The sequence below is a fragment of the Gorilla gorilla genome, chromosome 8 (assembly GCF_029281585.2).
Source record: "Gorilla gorilla gorilla isolate KB3781 chromosome 8, NHGRI_mGorGor1-v2.1_pri, whole genome shotgun sequence".
NCBI lineage: Eukaryota > Metazoa > Chordata > Mammalia > Primates > Hominidae > Gorilla > Gorilla gorilla.
The window spans coordinates 71,529,574-71,540,586 of record NC_073232.2 but is presented as its reverse complement, the minus strand read 5'-3'; the positions used below and the strand labels follow the sequence as shown (position 1 = coordinate 71,540,586).

Sequence of the window (11,013 nt, the reverse complement as noted above, 5' to 3'; positions counted from 1 at the left end):
GGTGGAAATTTTCCCAAGTTAAAGAAAGACTTTTCAGAAATCTAGACAAAATAATGAAGGGCTTTTTTTTTTGCCTAGACTTACCCTGATAGTTTATTTTAATTTCAAGAAAAAGCCCCCACAAATTCAGTGAGGGTCAAGGCGATAAAACTTGGTTCCTGTTTCTTTGTAACACGAAGACAATGATCATCAGTTGCAGAAATGTGACCAAGAAAAGTATGGTGACCCACATGGGGTTTCCAGATAAAATGCAGGATGCCCAGGCAATATTGGGGGCATTCTTATACCAGAAGTGTTATTTCATGTTTATCTGAAATTTAAATTGAAGTGTCTGTCCTGCATTCTCCCATTTTGGCTCCCCTAGCTGCCATGCAGACATTGAGATCCCAGTGCAGAAGAGCTGCGTCCTCTTGTGAACTTGAGAAGTTCAGACCCCATGTGAGGGTCTGGACAGACAACAGCCACAAAAAAATGCAAACAAGAAACATCTTAGTGAGTCATTTTTAAGCCAACTGAGTGAGGAATCAAAATATCAAATCCAAAAATGGAGAATTCATGATATAAAATATTAATAAAAATAAACAAATAACCTTTTCCCCCAAAACAAACATAAACTATAGAACAAAATTAATGTAATTCTCAACAGGACATTAAAACACAACAAGAATGCCAAAAATAATTTCCAAAAGAGGACACATGGTTAAAAATGTTAATTAAGTAATAGTTATCTAGTTCAAATAACCTACTGTATCACTAAAAATTGGGAATTGAATGGCCAGAAGACAAGATGTAAAAGTGGAGTATATTCCTCACATCACACAGAGAAGGATCAATTTATATTGTCTTTTTTTTTTTTCCTGAAGAGGGGTCTTGCTCTGTTGCCCAAACTGAAGTGCAGTGGTGCAATCACAGCTTACTGTAACTTTGAACTCCTGGGCTCAAGTGATCCTCCTGCCTCAGCCTCCCAAAGCACTGGGACTGCAGGTGTGAGCCACTATGCCAGGCCTATTTTTGATAATGAAAATTAGAGAAAGTAGATTCCAGTGCATACTTATTAAATGTCACTACTAACAGAATGAAAATAGTAGATGTGAGTTCCAAATCACAAGGGAAAAGTCAGGTTAAAAAAGTAACCTCAATATAAAAGGTGTATTAAAAATGACTGTAAAACAAAATAGCAGAAATAAAATTAAGCATATAAATCATGTTAATAAAAAGATCAGGATGAACTCTTATTTTGAATCACAGACTCACATTTGGTTAAGGGTAAAATCTAAATACTGCGTTAGTGTACCCAGTTAATCCAAAAATATTAAAAATAAGGCAATGGGCAATGATACAGTGAATGAATCCAAACAAAAAGAGACAGGAGTGTGAATATGAACAGGAGACAAGGTGGAACTCAAGGCCAAAACAGGTAAAAGAAAAAATCCACAATGAAAGAATGACAATTTTGCACACTTCTATGGTGATTTAAAAAAAGCATCAAATGTAATTAACAAAAGTTTTAGCAATAAAAAAGAAAATAAGGGAAGCATCGTTGTTGTAGTAATGTTAACAAACTTGTGTTGCAAGAAATCATGTGGACAACAACCAATAAGGGAGTAGAGGATTCAAACCATGTCACGTATTTGTATTGCACAAATGGATAATGTATTTTTCCAAATATACTTAGAACATTGATCTACAAATTGATCATAAAAACATCTTAACACATTTCCCAATTACCAGTTAAAATTTGCACTAGTGCCTAGTTTTTGGTTGTGTCATAAAACACCCAGTGCTGTTGGGGGATCCTCACAATGATGGCTATTGTTATCATAAAATATTGACTGAGAGCCTGCAACGCACATGTGCCCCTGCAGGGTGGCATAGACGGCGAGCCCAGGGAGGCCACTGACATGCATTCAAGAGAAAAGAAAAGAAGCCAGGCTTTGGTCAGTTGTGAATATACCATCTCCTGACTCCCAAGCATTGGTTCATCATCCAGCTGGCAATTGTTGAGCCTCAGCCAATGGTGGAACCAAAATCTAGTGTCTCTGGAGTAATTTCCATTTCCAACAGAAGGAGAGTGACTTTCACTGACTCTTACTCTCCATTTGGATTTCAGGCATAAGTGCTTCATGGTGGAGTGAGAATGGCTTGCCCTGGAAGGGTCATGTTTTAGAAGAAGTGATCTTCATTGTGAAGTCTAAACTGTTCTGGAAATATAAGCTTTGAAACCCAGGTAGGCAGGTTTCATTTTAAGCAATATTGCAGGATCACAGGATTATTATTGGTTTATACGGTGATTCTTCACTGTACAAAGTATCTTAAATACTAAACATGCTGATGTGTTGCAAATTCGATTAGGTTTTCACAAGACTTCTCTAGAATGCATTTATGTGTACCTATGAGGAAAAATTATTGACTCTTTTACCAGGGCTGCCAACAGGGTCTAAAATGAGACCACAAGGCTCTCCTTGACAGGAGTGGTGTGCTTAAAGACAAAGTCACCTGCAAGGTTAATAAATTATTTTTAATAAGTAGATAATGGAGAAAAAGCATGAAAATGTTTCCCTCAATATGTGGCGTGGGCTCCATTCTAATGTGATTCGGCGGTGACTTTGTATTTTTAAGGAGCTGAACTCCTTGGCTATCCTCATCCAGGTTTGCAGAATCTGACGAAGAATGGTGTTGAACAGCTCCTCAGCCATAAGGCCCCTGAAGTTGTCAGAGCCCCACTTGTCCTGTCCTGGGTCACCCTGCTTGTCACAGAATGGAGTCCAGTTCACATACTCCCCGTCTATACCTAGTTCCATACATACACAATCTTATCGTGAGCTCCTTTTAATTTAAACACTTACATCAGTTATTTACAGCTGCATGATTTCATTCCACATGGTGGTGATATTTTTTTCTCCAAATATGGACTCATTGGATGGTCATACATAAAGCAATCTGGGCGTAGGAAATGGAGTATCCGTCCCCCGGGGTCATTCCAGGGGAGGCAGGGAAGGAAGAGCTTCGCTATTTCGGGAAAGCTGGTGGACGCTTCGGCTCCGAGGCTGGCTGGGAGGGCCCATAGCTAGGCGGCAGCTGCCCTCAATCTCACAGCTTTAATGAAGGAGGGCTGCCGGATTTACATTGTTTAAACACTTAACGAAATTAGCTATGAAAAGAAGGATGGGAGGAGCCCTGGGTAGTGGGGGAATTTAGGCCTTCTGTCTTCACACACTTTAGACACACACACACACACACACACACACACAGTGATTTTCCTAAGAGGCTGCCAGTAGGAACTGGCAAGAAATTATGTGCCTCTTTACAGCAAGATTAAAAGCAACAACAGTGACAAAAACGCCTGCTTTGGAAAGCTGTGCCTGGCAGGGGCTGGTCAGGACTTTGGCGCTCTGGGCCCATGGGCTGCGCTGATTTGGAGCCAGCTCTGGATCAGCAGGGTGAGTGGCTGGCCTAGAGCGATGGATCTGAAACCTAAGGATGAGATCCCAGGGGCTTCAGTGCCAGGAATGGAAACACTGGGATGGAGGTGGGAGCTTGCAGGCCCAGCCTTCTGAGGCTCTTTCAAATTATTCCTGGTCTACTAGATTTTTAGTTTGGCTCTAGTTGTTTAGAACAGAATTATGTCTAAGAATGTTAAACATTGACTGTTTCTCAAGCTGGGGTGATCTCTAGTGGATGGCCACAGAGCTCTGTCACTGAACCTATTCTCTTCAACATTTTAATCAATGGGTTGAATGGCACCATGGAAGACATACTTACCTAACATTCCAGTAACAAATATAAAAGCGCATATGAAACAGAAAACAAAATCATGAGTGGAAATAAATGTGAAAAAATAGTAAATTGAGCTGAGATCAACAAGGTGAAGCTTGCAGGAGTAAATGGAAGATTCTAAAATTAGATTCCAGAAATCCATTTCATAAGCACAATATAGGAGAACCCTAGCTGGGTGGATACGACACATCAGAAAACCCTCTGTGGTTCTGGTTAAGTGAGGAAAAATCATTGACTCTCCTATCAGGGCTGCCAACAGGGTATAAAATGAAGAGACCATGTCTCTCCTTCACAGGAGTGGTGTGCTTAAAGACAAAGTCACCTGCAAGTTTAGTAGATTGCTTTTAATAAGTAGATAATGGAGAAAAAGCATGAAAATATTTCCCTCAATATGTGACATGGGCTCCATTCTAATCTGACTCCATGGTGACTTTGCAATTTTAAGGAACTAAGCTCAAGGCGAGCCCCACAGAGCCAGGACTTTCTCCCTTAAAAAGCCCCAGTGGATCTGGATTGCCTCTGAGGCGAGAGACGCCCCAGCCCATTGCTACAGCACTGCTAGTGCCATGGCTTTCTGAAGTAACGGGTGGACACTGTTTAGTCCTCTTTAAGAAACAGGATTGACTCTTTCCCCTAAATGATGTCATGAAGCATCTTTAATGAACAGGATTTATTTCTCACAGTTCTGGGGGCTGAGAAGTTCCAGACCAAGGCACCAGCAGTTTAGTGCCTGGTGAGAGCCTGCTTCCGCATTCATAGACAGCACCTTCTCACTGTGGCCTCATATGGCAGGAAAAGCATGAGAGAGCTCTCTGGGATCTCTCAGGGCACTCATCTCATCATGGGTTGCCACTGTCATGATCTCATTTAAACCTAATTACTTCCCAAAGATCCCATCTGCAAATACCATCACACTGGGAGTTAGGTTTCAACATATGGATTCTGGGGGGACAAACAGTCCATGGCACTGTCCTGTAGCCCCTAAGTCAGCACCCTCTGCCCTGTGTGTTTCTCCTCCAAGGTCCACATCACCTGGCACACTTTATCACCATGAGCCTACCCTGTGTTTCCTGAGGATCCGCCATCTCCTTGGGTCATCATTGCCCCTCCTTGTCATTCTCCTCTGTTGGCTGTTTCAGAACTCAGAGGCCCATTATTACCATGGGGCTATTGTTACATCTTCCTGGCTGGTCTCTCCTCTTTCCCAGCATCTCCTGCTTCTCCCTCTGCTGGAATAATGACTTTGGTGGGTATGAATTTAATCACCCCAGCCCCACTTAGCATCTCTGGCTGACTCCCAGCTGCCCAAGGTTGCAGCCCAGGTTCTGACCCTGGCCTTTACCCACGTTTCCTGCCCTGACCCCATCTCTCTGTCTGTGCTCACCCTCCCAGCCCTCATTGCTTCCCCCAGTACTGGTTCCTGCAAGCTGCTTGGTTGATGCTCCAGTTCCTCCTTTTTCTTCCTCTCTGCCTGGGGAACCTCTCGCATCTTTCAAGGTCAGGATGAGAGGCTCTGCCTCAGTATGTCGCAGTACTTCTGCCTCCTTGAAAATTAATTGCTTTTTCTTGGGATTCTAAAGGTTTCTTGGCCATTTCTCTGTAGAAACAAATCCTGAATTTGAGTTCCAATTCTGTCCCATACTTGCTGGTGACTCTGGGAAAGTCCTGACAGGCCCTGGGCAACTTGGCCTGTCAGAATCCCAGTGTCTTTGTGTAGAAAGTCAGAATAGTAGTGGTTACCTCTGTGCTGTGGACAGAATTGTGTTACCCCAATTCATATGTGAAGTTCTTACCCCTAGTGTGATAGTATTTGGAGATGAGGCCTTTGGGGAGGTGATTAGATTTAGGTGAAGGACTTGAGGGTGGATCCTCATGATGGGGTTAGTGTCCTTATATGAAGAGACACCAGAGAGCTTGCTCACTCTGCCATGTGAAGACATAGCACATAGGCAGCTGTCTACAAGCTGAGGAGAGAAGTCTTACTGGGAACCAGCCCTGCTGGAACCTTGATTTTAGACTTTCAGTCTCCAGAACCATGAGAAAACAAATCACACTTGTTGAAGCAACCCAGTCTGTGGTATTTTGTTATGGCAGCCTGAGTTGCTAAGACACTTGGCAATTGTCATGAGGTTTAAATATGATTCCATAAATTGTACTCTGTGGGATGACCCTGGCAATCCATAACCCACACACCAATGGAACTGGCACATACTGGGGGTCTCAAGTTATTACTGCTGTTATTCTCATTATTATTTTAGGCAATTGCATGAATCTATTTTCTCTCCTATCTTGCTAGCTCTTTGAAGATAGGACCTAGTCTTATCCATTTTTCTATAACCCAGAACTAGTCTAGAGTTTGGCACATAATAGTTGCCTAATGAATATCTGCTACATGAATAAATAAGCTTATATTTTAATATAATATGCTGTTCATTACAGAAAGGTCATCAACGTAATGAAGTAGCTTACAGGTAGTACAAATAATGAGCAATAATTAATTATGTGCTTTGGGCCACTTTTCATGCAGTACTGAATTCTCACAGGAAGTCTCAGACGAAGACACTGCTAACTCCACTTTCAGAGAGAAACAATGAGGCTCGGAGCTAAACTAACTCGCCTCAGAGCCCACATCCTGGACTTGAGCCTCAGGGTGTTTCACGCCAAAGCCTGTCCTCTTCACCCCAGCTTCCTGGGCATTGGAGTGGATCCATAGTGTTAGATATGCAGTGGGAATGGCCCCCATTCCAAGCCACTTCCTGACCTGATGGCAGCACCCTGCTAGTCCTCACATGGAGCCCTGGAGAAGCCGGGTTCCTTAACCCAGATTTGAATCAATAGCCTCACACCTGGTATGCACATCCAGGCCAAGTGTGGCTGAATGGGGAGCATCTGTTCTGGAGACGGCCACCCTCATGGGCTCCTCTGCTTCCTGTCCCTTTGGGCACTGATTTATGGCACACAGCAGGGAAGGGCCTGAGCTTGAGCCCTGACCATCGTTATCATCACCATCCTCATTCCAGTGCAGTGAAGAACATTCTGAAGGTAGAGATGAAGGTCTTCTTTCTGAATGAAGCTCCTTGCATGATTCAGGGATCTTCCTCTTGAAGGCACCAATCATTTTGACTTTAATGGATGCACTCTGACTTACTTGTGGTGATCTCTCCTGGAAATACATGGAAAAATGAAAAATAGGCTAACTGGGGAGATTTCTTAAATACCAGTTTGTATGGCTGTGTTAACCTGAATGATTAAATATAGAATTGTTTTTTAAGTTACACATTGTGGGTTTGTGTTTTCCTCATTAATATCAATTGGTTCATTTATTTATGCTTGCTCTGAAGCCACAGAGTTCAACAGAACTGCCTGTGTGTTTGCTGCATCTACTAAACTGCCATGATCTTACTGAATATATTTCTTAATATCCTTTTTATGTATGTCATTTTTGTTAAGTTCTTGAACCAGAACTGAAAAAAAGATTAAAACGTTATCTATTTACAAAACTTTTTTTGATGTTTTGGTAACAAAACAATTTTGCACTTAAAGTTCCCACTTCAGATGTTATTCTTTCTATTTTTTTTATTTTTTATTATACTTTAAGTTCTAGGGCACATGTGCACAGTGTGCAGGATTGTTACATATGTACACATGTGCCATGTTGGTCTGGTGCACCCATTAACTTGTCATTTTCATTAGGTATTTCTCCTAAGCTATCCCTCCCCCATACCCCACCCCATGACAGACCCCTGTGTGTGATGTTCCCCGCCCTGTGTCCAAGTGTTCTCATTGTTCAATTCACACCTATGAGTGAGAACATGCAGTGTTTTGTTTTCTGTCCTTGCAATAATTTGCTCAGAATGATGGTTTCCAGCTTCATCCATGTCGCTACAAAGGACATGAACTCATCATTTTTTATGGCTGCGTAGTATCCCCTGGTGTATATGTGTCACATTTTCTTAACCCAATCTATCACTGATGGACATTTGGGTTGGTTCCAAGTCTTTGCTATTGTGAGTAGTGCCACAATAAACATACATGTGCATGTGTCTTTATAGCAGCATGATTTATAATCCTTTGGGTATATACCCAGGAATGGGATTGCTGGGTCAAATGATATTTCTAGTTCTAGGTCCTTGAGGAATCGCCACACTGTCTTCCACAATGGTTGAACTAGTTTACACTCCCACCAACAGTGTAAAAGTGTTCCTATTTCTCCACATCCTCTTCAGCACCTGTTGTTTCCTGACTTTTTAATGATCGCCATTCTAACTGGTGTGAGATGGTATCTTATTGTGGTTTTGATTTGCATTTCTCTGATGACCTGTGATGATGAGCATTTTTTCATGTGTCTGTTGGCTGCATAAATGTCTTCTTTTGAAACGTGTCTGTTCATATCCTTTGCCCACTTTTTCATGGGGTCGTTTGATTTTTTCTTGTAAATTTATTTAAGTTCTTTGTAGATTCTGGATATTAGCCCTTTGTCAGATGGGTAGAATGAAAAAATTTTCTCCCATTCTGTAGGTTGCCTGTTCACTCTGATGGTGGTTTCTTTTGCTGTGCAGAAGCTCTTTAGTTTAACTAGATCCCATTTGCCTATTTTGGCTTTTATTGCCATTGCTTTTGGTGTTTTAGTCATGAAGTCCTTGCCCATGCCTATGTCCTGAATGGTATTGCCTAGGTTTTCTTCTAGGGTTTTTATGGTTTTAGGTCTAACATTTAAGTCTTCAATCCATATTGGATTAATTTTTGTATAAGATGTAAGGAAGGGATCCAGTTTCAGCTTTCTAAATATGGCTAGCCAGTTTTCCCAGCACCATTTATTAAACAGGGAATCCTTTCCCATTTCTTGTTCTTGTCAGGTTTGTTAAAGATCAGATGGCTGTAGATGTGTGGTGTTATTTCTGGGGCCTCTGTTCTGTTCCATTGGTCTGTATCTCTGTTTTGGTACCAGTACCATGCTGTTTTGGTTATTGTAGCCTTGTAGTACAGTTTGAAGTCAGGTAGTGTGATGCCTCCAGCTTTGTTCTTTTTGCTTAGGATTGTCTTGGCAATGCAGGCTCTTTTTTGGTTCCACATGAGCTTTAAAGTAGTTTTTTCTAATTCTGTGAAGAAAGTCATTGGTAGCTTGATGGGGATGGCATTGAATCTATAAATTACCTTGGGCAGTAGGCCATTTTCACAATATTGATTCTTCCTATCTATGAGCATGGAATATTCTTCCATTTGTTTGTGTCCTCTTTTATTTCATTGAGCAGTGGTTTGTAGTTCTCCTTGAAGAGGTCCCTCACATCCCTTGTAAGTTGGATTCCTAGGTATTCTCTCTGAAGCAATTGAGAATGGGAGTTCACTCATGATTTGGCTCTCTGTTTGTCTGTTGTTGGTGTATAAGAATGCTTGTGATTTTTGCCCATTGATTTTTGTATCCTGAGGCTTTGCTGAAGTTACTTATCAGCTTAAGGAGATTTTGGTCTGAGATGATGGGGTTTTCTAAATACACAATTATGTCATCTGCAAACAGGGACAATTTGACTTCCTCTTTTCCTATTTGAATACACTTTCTTTCTTTCTCTTGCCTGATTGCCCTGGCCAGAACTTCCAACACTATGTTGAATAGGAGTGGTGAGAGAGGGCATCCCTGTCTTGTGCCAGTTTTCAAAGATAATGCTTCCAGTTTTTGCCCATTCACTGTGATACTGGCTGTGGGTTTGTCATAAATAGCTCTTATTATTTTGAGATACGTTCCATCAATGCTTAGTTTATTGAGAGTTTTCAGCATGAAGGGCTGTTGGAAGGCCTTTTCTGCATCTATTGAGATAATCATGTGGTTTTTGTCTTTGGTTCTGTTTATATGCTGGATTACGTTTATTGATTTGCACATGTTGAACCAGCCTTGCATCCCAGGGATGAAGCCCACTTGATCATGGTGGATAAGCTTTTCGATGTGCTGCTGGATTCGGTTTGCCAGTATTTTATTGAGGATTTTTGCATCAATGTTCATCAGAGATATTGGTCTAAAATTCTCTCTTTTGGTTGTGTCTCTGCCAGGCTTTGGTATCAGAATGATGCTGGCCTCATAAAATGAGTTAGGGAGGATTCCCTCTTTTTCTATTGATTGGAATAGTTTCAGAAGGAATGGTACCAGTTCCTCTTTGTACCTCTGGTAGAATTTGGCTGTGAATCTGCCTAGTCCTGGACTTTTTTTGGTTGGTAGGCTATTAATTATTTCCTCAATTTCAGAGCCTGTTATTGGTCTATTCAGCAATTCAGCTTCTTCCTGGTTTAGTCTTGGGCGGGTTTATGTGTCCAGGAATTTATCCATTTCTTCTAGATTTTCTAGTTTATCTGTTTAGAGGTGTTTACAGTATTCTCTGATGGTAGTTTGTGTTTCTGTGGGATCGATGGTGATATCCCCTTTATCATTTTTTATGGCGTCTATTTGATTCTTCTCTCTTCTTTATTAGTCTTGCTAATGGTCTATCAATTTTGTTGATCTTTTAAAAAAAACAGCTCCTGCATTCATTGATTTTTTGAAGGGTTTTTTGTGTCTCTGTCTCCTTCAGTTCTGTTCTGATCTTAGTTATTTCTTGCCTTCTGATAGCTTTTGAATGTGTTTGCTCTTGCTTTTTTAGTTCTTTTAATTGTGATGTTAGGGTGTCAATTTTAGTTCTTTCCTGCTTTCTTTTGTGGGCATTTAGTGCTATAAATTTCCCTCTGCACACTGCTTTAAATGTGTCCCAGAGATTCTGGTATGTTGTGTCTTTTTTCTCTTTGGTTGCAAAGAACATCTTTATTTCTGCCTTCATTTCATTATTTACCCAGTAGTCATTCAGGAGCAGGTGGTTCAGTTTCCATGTAGTTGAGTGGTTTTGAGTGAGTTTCTTAATCCTGAGTTGTAATTTGATTGCTCTGTGGTTTGAGAGACAGTTTGTTGTGATTTCTGTTCTTTTACATTTGCTGAGGAGTGCTTTACTTCCAAATATATGGTCAATTTTGGAATAAGTGTGATGTGGTGCTGGAAAGAATGTATATTCTGTTGATTTGGGGTGTAGAGTTCTGTAGATGTCTATTAGGTTTGCTTGGTGCAGAGCTGAGTTCAAGTCCTGGATATCCTTGTTAACCTTCTGTCTCGATCTCTCTAATATTGACAGTGGGGTGTTGAAGTCTCCCATTATTATTGTTTGGGAGTCTAAGCCACTTTGTAGGTCTCTAAGGACTTGCTTTATGAATCTGGTTGCTCCT

The 11,013-nt window shown here is 41.2% G+C and overlaps 1 long non-coding RNA gene across 1 annotated transcript; it reads left to right on the top strand.

Annotated features, from left to right (window-relative positions):
• Window positions 1–4,946: 4,946 nt before the first annotated feature.
• On the top strand, window positions 4,947–7,054 carry LOC129524885 (uncharacterized). Its single transcript, XR_008668835.2, has 2 exons — window positions 4,947–5,023; window positions 6,305–7,054. It is a non-coding gene; the product is annotated as an uncharacterized lncRNA (long non-coding RNA).
• Window positions 7,055–11,013: the final 3,959 nt, after the last annotated feature.